Source organism: Arachis hypogaea, chromosome 19, assembly GCF_003086295.3.
Source record: "Arachis hypogaea cultivar Tifrunner chromosome 19, arahy.Tifrunner.gnm2.J5K5, whole genome shotgun sequence".
Classification (NCBI taxonomy): domain Eukaryota; kingdom Viridiplantae; phylum Streptophyta; class Magnoliopsida; order Fabales; family Fabaceae; genus Arachis; species Arachis hypogaea.
In genome coordinates this window covers 92,285,804-92,297,213 of record NC_092054.1, presented here as the reverse complement: position 1 = coordinate 92,297,213, position 11,410 = coordinate 92,285,804, and the positions used below count along the sequence as shown (strand labels likewise).

At 39.7% G+C, this 11,410-nt stretch overlaps 1 non-coding gene across 1 annotated transcript; it reads left to right on the top strand.

The window, feature by feature from the left end:
• The first annotated feature begins 3,763 nt into the window (after nucleotides 1-3,763).
• LOC112780794 (small nucleolar RNA R71) lies at nucleotides 3,764-3,867 on the top strand. The gene has a single exon (XR_003191609.1). It is a non-coding gene; the product is annotated as a small nucleolar RNA R71 (small nucleolar RNA).
• Nucleotides 3,868-11,410: the final 7,543 nt, after the last annotated feature.

Below are 11,410 nucleotides of genomic sequence, written 5' to 3'. Positions count from 1 at the left end.
GCCTCTTGTTACTCTTATGTCCTTGGCACTTCTCTTCTTTGTTTTTCTTTTCTTTTTCTTAGAGCTTCTTTGCTCCTTGTTTGCTTAGTGTCATGTGTTGCACAAGCCTTTGGCATTTTCTTTTTCTTATCAGTGCACTACACATATCCACTCCAGGCATTTTAGTTCACATTTCTTCTTGAGACATTGGTGCCCAGCACCTCTTTGTGTGACTAAATGTTTTGTATTTAGGTTGCTCTTGATAATGGACTTTTGGTTGATAATCCCGGGTTAGTTAACCCAAGTTACCAAGTGTTGAAACACTCCTCAGAACCTATTCATCCAAGCATATCCTTAATACATAAACACCACAGGCATTTGTCTCAGAAGTTCAAACCATTGGTGCCTAGCTTATTTTCTCAATTTTTTTTGTTTTTTGGTTGCCCTTTTTCAGTGGCTTTTTCTTCTTCTTTTTCTTTCTTTTTCATGGCCAAAGACATTTATTCATCAAGATCCATAGACAGTTTTCAATTTCTACACAAAAGATGATAATTCTACACTCTATTTCCAGTGATCTGACTAAACAATCAAGCATGCATACCACCACTTAATTCTACTTGATTTGTCACTAATTGAGCCAAGTTACTTTTGTTCAAACTTTTCTTTTATTTTAGGAAACAGAACAAGCATGGCAAGCACTTGTTTAAGAAGGTGAAGTTATATCCAAACATCTAGGCATTCACTTTATTCAAAGCAATAAACAGACAAACATACTAGAGACTTCACATTAAAACTTAAATGACTTATAATATAAGAAAGCTCATAAAGACAATTCACCAATTATCATTTGATTATTAAGGAGAGAGACCACCTCTCATTTATTGCTTGGTTCTTCTTGATTCTTGGGATCCTGCTTCTTCTTGCTTCCTACCCCTTTTTGACCACTTGAACTTCCTTTGTCTTTTTCCTCCATTCTTATCTTTCCTTTTGTACCTGCACAAACAAACAAATTTGCTATCATTTTTCGGTCATGTGAATAATGAATAGTACTTGTACATGTTTTTCCTTCTTTTTGAATTGTAAATCAATGATTGACTTCCTGAGCTTATAGCCGTGACCTTTGTATGTATGCACACTCATTACTGGACACCAAACTTAGTGTTTGGTAATGTCTCCTGATGACATGAAATCCATGTTGGTTGTCCTTAATGAATGTGCATAATTCTAATAAATCCTAGTCACTTTGGCGCTTTGATCATAAACAATTTTACCACCTAAAGTAATTGAAATCAAAGTATTAAAACATGCAAATGGTATACTTGTCATGAATTTCTAAATCCAGAGGAACTTCTTGCTTTTTATAAACTGTGTTCAAAAGGAACACCAAACTTAATGTTTGGTCGTGCACCTTGAATGAAAGATGGAATACAATTTGAGTAAGATTTGGGAGTGCCTTCAGGCACACCAAACTTAGAGACCAATTGTAATTTACATGCAATGTTTAGTGCACTTTATCAATAGTTGTCCTGAGGATTCAAGTTCATGCATAAGAAACCATGCTTTATTAGATGTAAAGCAAAGCAATAAAGAGTAAGGATACTAAAACATGGGTTGCCTCCCATGAAGCGCTTCTTTAACGTCACTAGCTTGACGGTTGTCCCTTGTTAGGGTGGATTGTAGTGCTTGATGTCTTCTCCTCTCACTATGAAAACGTCCCCATTTGATTCCTTCATGACTTCTAAATGTTCCATAGAAAGAACTTTCCTGATTGTGAACACTTGAGGGAGCTGGGAAGGAATGGTTTTGAGGCCAGGTGGAATTGGCAGATAATGACTTGATATCACTTCATCTCCCGGAGAGAAACCTTCAGTGGGAATTTTCTTGTTTCTCCACCCTCTTGGCAATTTCTTTACAATTCTTCCCTTTCTCTTGAAGCTTTCTTCAATGACCCTTATGTCAGGAGGATCCTTCTGATCTGTTTCTATTGATTCTTGTGGCTTTAACTCTTGCAATTCTTGTTTGCTTTCCAAGGACTATTTCAGAATTTCAGCTGCTGGATTGCTTTCCTCCAAACACGGATGGCTACTCTCATCCTTAGGTTTTTCATGTTCTGGTTCAGGCTCAGATGCAGGTTTGAAAACATTGAAAATGAGCTGTTCATCATGTATTCTCAAAATTAGCTCTCCTTGTTCTACATCTATGAGTGCTCTAGCAGTGGCTAGAAATGGCCTTCCCAGAATGATGGGGTGTAGGTAATTTTCTTCCATGTCCAAAATGACAAAGTCTGTGGGGGAAGAAATAATTTCCCACTTTCACCAGCACATTCTCAACTACCCCCTCAGCTTGCTTCTGAGTTTTGTCAGCCAGTTGTATGATTACATCAGTGGATCTCACCTCATTCAGTTGTAGCCTCTTCATAAGAGTCAGAGGCATCACATTTATGCTAGCTCCTAGATCACATAATCCTCTGTCAATTTTTGTTTCCCCTATCATGCAGGGGATATGAAAACTTCCTGGGTCTGTTTTCTTAGAGATTATATCCTTTTTGATGAGGGCACTGCATTCTTTGTTCATTATTACAGTTTGTCCTCCCTTCAAAACTCTTTTCTTGCTCAGCAATTCCTTTAAATACTTGATATGTGTAGGCATCTACTGGAGAATCTCAAGAAAGGGAATATTGATATGGAGAGACTTAAATGTCTCTAAAAACCTTGAATAGGTTTTCCCTTTTTCACCTCCTCCTAACCTCTGAGGAAATGGTGCTTTTGGTTGGTATATTTCCAGCATGCTTTTTTGCAGTTCCTTGGCTTGCTCAGTTTCACTTTCCTGCTTAGCTTCTTCCACACCTTCCTTCAAGATTTCTGGCTCCTGCTCTGAGGGTCTGATTCCTTCTTCTTCTGAGACTTCCTTCAATATGGTGATGGCCTTGCATTCTTCCCATCTCACTCTCTTTTGTTCCCCTTTAGGATTCTTTTCTGTGTCACTAGGGAACACTGCAGTTGATTTGGGGGCCTGTTGAGATAGCTCTCCTACTTGAGACTCCATCCTCTTGAGTTTTTCACCATGGTTTCTTAAGGTAGCTCTCACATCATCCCTGAAGCTTTTCAACTCAATTATGTCCTGACCCATGTGTGCCAGCATTCCTTCTATCCGGTTTAATTGATCTTGAAATTGTTGGTTCGGATTAGGTTGGGTAGGTTGATTATTTTGGCCTTGATATGATGGTTGTGAGTAAGTGTTTTGTGTGGCTTGGTATGATCTTTGGTTGGAATTTTGGTATGTGGAATTGTTATGTTGGTTGTGGTTGTAAGGTTTGTGGTTTTGTGGTTGGGTTTGTTGGTTCCCCCACCCAAAGTTTGGGTGGTTTTTCCATCCTGGGTTGTAAGTGTTGGAATGTGGATCATATGATTGCCTTTGTTGGTTTCCCACATAGTTGGCCTCTTCCCAATCACCTCCTTCAATGCTTACTTCCTCTTGATCTTGTGTGTGTATTGCAGCCACTTGCTTTGTTTCTAATTGCCTGGTAAGCTCTGCTAGATGCTTGGCAAACACCTTGTTTTGGGCTAAAATTGTATCAACATGGTTCAGCTCCATGACTCCCTTAGTGTTGTGTCTCTCTGAAGCATAGTAGTACTCATTCTCAGCCACTGTCTCGATCACTTCAATGGCTTCTTCCACAGTCTTTTTCCTGTTCAATGAACCTCCTGATGAATGGTCTACAGCCTTCCTTGATTCATAAGAAAGTCCATCATAGAAAATATGCAATTGCACCCAGTCATGGAACATGTCTGGTGGGCATTTCCTTGTCAAATCCTTGAACCTCTCCCATGCCTCGTAGAGAGTTTCACCATCTTGTTGTCTAAAAGTCTGAACCTCAGATCGAAGCCTATTGACCTTTTGTGGGGGGTAGAAACGTGCCAGAAACTTGCTTTCCACCTCATCCCAGGTTGTTAGGCTCCCCCTTGGGAATGATTCCAGCCACTTAGCTGCCTTGTCCCTAAGTGAAAATGGGAACAAAAGCAGTTTATAGGCATCTTCCTGGACTCTATTGGACTTCACAGTGTCGCAAATTCTCAGGAATTTTGTGAGATGTTGGTTTGGATCTTCATTAGCACTCCCACCAAATGAACAATGATTCTCTACAAGTGATATTAGCTGTGGTTTGAGTTCAAAATTGTTGGCCTGAATGGGTGGTTTCTGAATGCTGCTACCACAATTCCCAGAGGTTGGGTTTATGTATGAACTAAGAACCCTCCTCTCAGGAATGGCATTGTTTCCATCAGCTCTCTCATGGTTGTGTACTTCTCTATCCATGTTGAGATCTAAAGCTTCCTCAAAATTGTCCTCAGATTCTCCTTCAGATTCTTCTTCTCCCAGTACTCTCTTCCCTCTTGCTTCCCTTCTAAGTCTATGAAGGGTCCTCTCTGGTTCGGTATATGGAGGAGTTGATGTCTCTCCTCTCCTACCTGTCATACAAGAACACAGCACAGGCAATAAACAAGTGAAATACTCTTGGTTAATGGAAGAGTATGGTTAGAGCAGTTGAGGAATTAATTCAAACAGTTAGTGAGTCAGTGAGTTAGTTGCTTGAATTTAAAGGCATAAAGAAAGAAAGCATGTAACAGAGTGCAGAAATTAAAATTCAACAAGTAACTTGAACTGAATTAACAAAGCAAGAAAAATGCTCAATCTAGTTAAGTTCCAATTTGAGAATTGTCAATCGAAAACCAATCCCCGGCAACGGCGCCATAAACTTGATGCGCATAAACTAGTTATGCTACGATTTAGGAAATTGCACGATCGGCAAAATTCCTTCCGGCAAGTGCACCGGTTATCGTCAAGTAAAAACTCACAATAGAGTGAGGTCGAATCCCACAAGGATTGGTTGAGTGAGCAATTCGGATTAGAAGTATGTTCTAGTTGAGCGGAATCAAGATTTAGATGAGAATTGCGGAATGTAAAATTGGCGGGAAACGTAAATGACAAGAAATTTAAATGGCAGAATCTTAAATTGCATGATATAAAGAGCAGAAGCTAAATTGCTGAAATTAAAAGGGAATGGGGGTGATTGCATGAATTGAGTTGCAGAATGTAAAGAGAAAGTGGAAATCAGAAATGGGGAATTCATTGGGTTATAGGAGATATTGAGATCTCCGAATCAAAACATGTTTATCTCTTCCTCAACCAATGCGTTCATTGAATTTTGCTTGGCAATCTTATATGATTGGATCCCAATCCCTTGGCTCACCAATTCTCTCTAAAAACAAACAAATTCCCAATCCCTTGGTTTAAATGTTCATAAGAAGAGATGATGCTCGATCATTGATTATACCACACAGTTTCATGAACCACAATTTGGTAGGATTACATGTCACAATATCCATCCAAACCCCAATCCAATTCACTGTGAGAAAGCTTCTCTAGCATGAATCCTCCATTCCTTTCCCAAGGTTCCGAAGGATTCCAATTATGGGTAGTTTCTTTCCCAAGACAACTACCCAATGGAATTAGATCGAGAAGCTTTCTAACAAAATTCAAGAGAAAAGATTGAAGAAGAAGATAAACTATTATTGATTCATCGAATTACAATAGAGCTCCCTAACCCAATGAAAGGGGGTTTAGTGAGTCATAGCTCTGAATTCAATTACAAAGATATGAAAACTAGCAAAAATGAAAAGGTAAAAGTTCTTCCTAACTTAAATTCTATCCTATTTATACACTTTCTATATTGAGCTTCTGTTGTGTTTCTTGGGCTTTGAGGCCTCTCCCTGCTTTCCTTTTGCTTTGGGTTTATGATCCATAATCTTGATGAGGCTGCTGATCCAAATTCTGTAACATTCATTGAGCCAACTTAGTGATAATCAAGTAATGACACATGACTCAACAAATTGAAATTCCAGACTCATCAATCCTTCAGGCCCAATCCATAAACCATGATATTCAATTGGGTTTCATACCAGAATAAGTTTAAGTTAATGTTTGTGCTCAAATGCTAACTTAAACTGCAATATTTTTGGCCCAGAAACCTTTTCTAATAGTGGCGTTTAAGGTGCAGTTTAAGCTTAAACTGCAGCTTAAACGCCAGACACTTCCAGTGATGCCTTTTGTGGAAGCACGTTTAAGCTTCAGTTTAAGGTTAAACTGAAGCTTAAACGTGGAAATGGAAGAAGGCAGCCCTGGAGGGTTACTTAGTCGAACACGTTTAAGCTTCAGTTTAAGGTTAAACTGAAGCTTAAACGTGGAGATAGGAAAGGCAGCCCTGGAGGTCGAACACGTTTAAGCTCCAGTTTAAGGTTAAACTGGAGCTTAAACGTGGAAGTGGAGAAAGGTAGCCCTGGAGGTGTCGAACACGTTTAAGCTCCAGTTTAAGGTTAAACTGGAGCTTAAACGTGGAAATGGAGAAAGCAACCCTGGAGGAGAAACTTGGTCGAACACGTTTAAGCTCCAGTTTAAGGTTAAACTGGAGCTTAAACGTGGAAATGGCTCCCTGGTGCCTTTCTTACTTCTGGCGTTTAACCTCCAGTTTAAGGTTAAACTGGAGGTTAAACGTGGAAATGCCCCCTTGGTGCCTTTCTCACTTCTGGCGTTTAACCTCCAGTTTAAGGTTAAACTGGAGGTTAAACTTCAATTCCAGCATTTCTTAGCCTTCATGATTCTGGCGTTTAAGCTCCAGTTTAGGCTTAAACTGGAACTTAAACTCCACATGTGATATTCAAGCTTCCTTTATTGATTTTGTTGCTTCCTTGCTTAGCCTCTTCTTCCCTGAAATCATCCAAACAATTGCATCAAAGTCTTGCAAAATTTCATGAGAAATCTTCCATTCATAGCATTCAAGTAATATAACTAAAAACTCATGGAATTTGCATCAAAATCTTCATGTTTGAAGGATTTAAGACAAGTATGACTATTTGGCCCAAATGATTACTTAAGGCTCAAGAAAATGCATAAAACAACTAAAACTATCAAAAAAATGCTAGTGAAACTAGCCTAAGATGCCTTGGCATCATAGTACTTTGCATTAATCTTTGAGGAACAGCAGAGCTCCACACCTTAATCTATGGAGTGTAGAAATTCTACCGTTAAAATTACATAAGTGAAAGGTCCAGGCATGGCCGAATGGCCAGCCCCCTAAAAGGTGATCACAGGATCAGAATACAATCCAGGATGTCTAATACAATAGTAAAAGGTCCTATTTATAATAAACTATCGACTGTTATACATTGCTGGAAAGCCCTGGATGTCTACTTTCCAACGCAATTAGAAGCGCGCCATTTCGAGTTCTGTAGCTCCAGAAAATCCACTTTGAGTGCAGGGAGGTCAGAATCCAACAGCATCAGCAGTCCTTCTTCAACCTCTGAATCTGATTTTTGCTCAAGTCCCTCAATTTCAGCCAGAAAATACCTGAAATCACAGAAAAACACACAAACTCATAGTAAAGTTCAGAAATGTGAATTTAACATAAAAACTAATGAAAACATCCCTGAAAGTAACTAGATTCTACTAAAAACATACTAAAAACAATGCCAAAAAGCGTGTAAATTATCCGCTCATCACAACACCAAACTTAAGTTGTTACTTGTCCCCAAGCAACTGAAAATCAAATAGGATAAAAAGAAGAGAATATACTATAAATTCCAAACTATCAATGAAACATAGCTCCAATCAGATGAGCGGGACTTATAGCTTTTTGCCTCTTGAATAGTTTTGGCATCTCACTCTATCCATTGAGGTTCAGAATGATTGGCTTCTATAGGAACTCAGAGTTCAGATGGTGTTATTGATTCTCCTAGTTCAGTATGATGATTCTTGAACACAGCTATTTTATGAGTCTTGGCCGTGGCCCTAAGCACTTTGTTTTCCAGTATTACCACCGGATACATAAATGCCACAGACACATAATTGGGTGAACCTTTTTAGATTGTGACTCAGCTTTGCTAAAGTCCCCAATTAGAGGTGTCCAGGGTTCTTAAGCACACTCTTTTTTTTTTGCTTTGGACCTTGACTTTAACCGCTCAGTCTCAAGTTTTCACTTGACACCTTCACGCCACAAGCACATGGTTAGGGACAGCTTGGTTTAGCCGCTTAGACCAGGATTTTATTCCTTTAGGCCCTCCTATCCACTGATGCTCAAAGCCTTGGGATCCTTTTTATTTACCCTTGACTTTTGGTTTTAAGGGTTATTGGCTTTTTGCTCTTGCCTCTTGGTTTTAAGAGCTTTTGGCTTTTTCTGCTTTCTTTTTCTTTTTCTTTCTATATTTTTTTTTGCTATTTTTCTTTTCTTTTTTTTTCTGCAAGCTTTGTTCTTTGCTGCTTTTTCTTGCTTCAAGAATCATTTTTATGATTTTTCAGATTATCAAATAACATGTCTCCTAGTCATCATTCTTTCAAGAGCCAACATATTTAACATTCTTAAACAACAACTTCAAAAGATATATGCACTGTTCAAGCATACATTCAGAAAACAAGAAGCATTGTCACCACATCAATATAATTAAACTAAGCTCAAGGATAAAGTCGAAACTCATGTACTTCTTGTTCTTTTGAATTAAAACATTTTTCATTTAAGAGAGGTGATGGATTCATAGGACATTCATAACTTTAAGACATAGTTTCTAACTACTAATGATCATGTAATGAAGACACAAACAAAGATAAGCACATAACATAGAAAACGAAAAATAGAAGAAATAAGAACAAGGAATGAATCCACCTTAGTGATGGTGGCGTTTCCTTCTTGAGGAACCAATGATGTCCTTGAACTCTTCTATGTCTCTTCCTTGTTTTTGTTGCTCTTCCCTCATTGCTTTTTGATCTTCTCTTATTTCATGAAGGATGATGGAGTGCTCTTGATGTTCCACCCTTAATTGTCCCATGTTGGAACTTAATTCTCCTAGGGAGGTGTTGATTTGCTCCTAATATTTATGTGGAGGGAAGTGCATCCCCTGAGGTATCTCAGGGATCTCTTGATTTGCAGCCACATGTTCTACCACTGAGCTATAGACCCTTGAGATGAATCTTTCCATCTCCCATGACTCGGAGGTGGTAGCCTTTGTCTTCCCTTCCCCTCTTTTAGAGGTTTAGGTGCCATCAATGGTAATGGAAAAACAAAAAGCTTATGCTTTTACCATATCAAACTTAGAATGTTGCTCGCCCTCGAGCAAAAGAAGAAAGAATAGAAGAAGAAGAAGATATGGAGGAGATGGAGGGTTGTGTGTATGGATGTGAGTGGTGAATGGAGAACAGAAGGGATGGTCATGAATGGAGAGAGAGAGGGTGAGGTGGGTGGGGATCCTGTGGGGACCACAGATCCTGAGATGATCCTGTGGGGTCCACAGATCCTGAGGTGTCAAGGATTTGCATCCCTGCACCAATTAGGCATGTAAAATGCCTTTGCACACAACTCTGGGCGTTCAGCGCCAGGTTGGTGCCCATTTTGGGCGTTCAACGCCCATTTGTTGCCATTTCTGGCGTTGAACGCCAGAACCATGCTTGTTCTGGGCATTCAGCACCAGGATACTGCCCATTTTGGGCGTTCAGCGCCAGAACCATGCTCTGTTCTGGCGTTGAACGCCAGGCAGATGCTTCCTCCAGGGTATGATTTTTCTTCTGCTGTTTTTGATTCCGTTTTCAATTTTTATATTTATTTTGTGACTCCACATGATCATGAACCTATAAAGACATGAAAAAAAAAATTAAAATTAGATAAATAAACATTGGGTTGCCTCCCAACAAACGCTTCTTTAATGTCAATAGCTTGACAGTGGGCTCTCATGGAGCCTCACAGATGTGCAGAGCATTGTTGAGACTCTCCAACACCAAACTTAGAGTTTGGTTGTGGCCTCCCAAAACCAAACTTAGAGTTTGACCGTGGGGGCTTTGTTTGACTCTGCTTTAAGAGAAGCTTTTTATGCTTCCTCTCCATGGATGCAGAGAGAGATCCTTGAGTTGTAAACACAAGGTTGTCCTTATTCAATTAAAGGATTAATTCTCCTCTGTCCACATCAATCACAGCTCTTGCTGTGGCTAGGAAAGGTCTTCCTAGGATGATGGATTCATCCTCTTCCTTTCCAGTATCCAGGACTATGAAATCAGCAGGGATGTAAAGGCCTTCAACCTTTACTAACACGTCCTCTACTTGTCCATAAGCCTGTTTTCTTGAATTGTCTGTCATTTCTACTGAGATTTTAGCAGCTTGCACCCCAAAGATTCCCAGTTTCTCTATTACAGAGAGGGGCATGAGGTTTATTCCTGAACCAAGGTCACACAGAGCCTTAAAGATCATGGTACCTATGGTACAAGGTATTATGAACTTTCCAGGATCCTGTCTCTTCTGAGGCAATGTCAGTTGATCCAGATCACTTAGTTCATTGGTGAACAAGGGAGGTTCATCTTCCCAAGTTTCAATACCAAATAATTTGGCATTCAGCTTCATGATTGCACCAAGAAAATTGGTAGTTTACTCCTCAGTAACATCCTCATTCTCTTCAGAAGAGGAATACTCATCAGAGCTCATGAAGGGCATAAGGAGGTTCAATGGAATCTCTATGGTCTCTAGATGAGGCTCAGAGTCCTTTGGTTCCTCAGAGGGAAGCTCCTTATTGGTCACTAGACGTCCCAGGAGGTCTTCCTCCTTGGGATTCACGTCCGCCTCTCCTTCTTTGGGTTCGGCCATGGTGCTTATGTCAATGGCCTTGCACTCTCCTTTTGGATTCTCTTCTGTATTGCTTGGGAGAGTACTAGGAGGGATTTCAGTGATCCTTTTACTCAGCTGGCCCACTTGTGCTTCCAAATTTCTAATGGAAGATCTTGTTTCATTCATGAAACTCACAGTGGCCTTAGATAGATCAGAGACTAAATTTGCTAAGCTAGATGGATTCTGCTCAGAATTCTCTGTCTGTTGCTGAGTGGATGATGGAAAAGGCTTGCTATTGCTAAACCTGTTTCTTCCACCATTATTAAAGCCTTGTTGAGGCTTTTGATCCTTCCATGAGAAATTTGGATGATTTCTCCATGATGAGTTATAGGTGTTTCCATAAGGTTCACCTAAGTAATTCACCTCTGCTATTGCAGGGTTCTCAGGATCATAAGCTTCTTCTGCATAAGAAGCCTCTTGAGTACTGTTGGATGCAGCTTGCATTCCATTCAGACTCTGAGAAATCATATTGACTTGCTGAGTCAATATTTTATTCTGAGCCAATATGGCATTCAGAGTATCAATTTCAAGAACTCCTTTCTTCATAGGCGTCCCATTACTCACAGGATTCTTCTCAGAAGTGTACATGAACTGGTTATTAGCAACCATGTCAATGAGTTCTTGAGCTTCTGCAGGCGTTTTCTTTAGGTGAATGGATCCACCTGCAGAAGTATCCAATGACATCTTAGCTAATTCAGATAAACCATCATAGAATATATCCAGGATGGTCCATTCTGA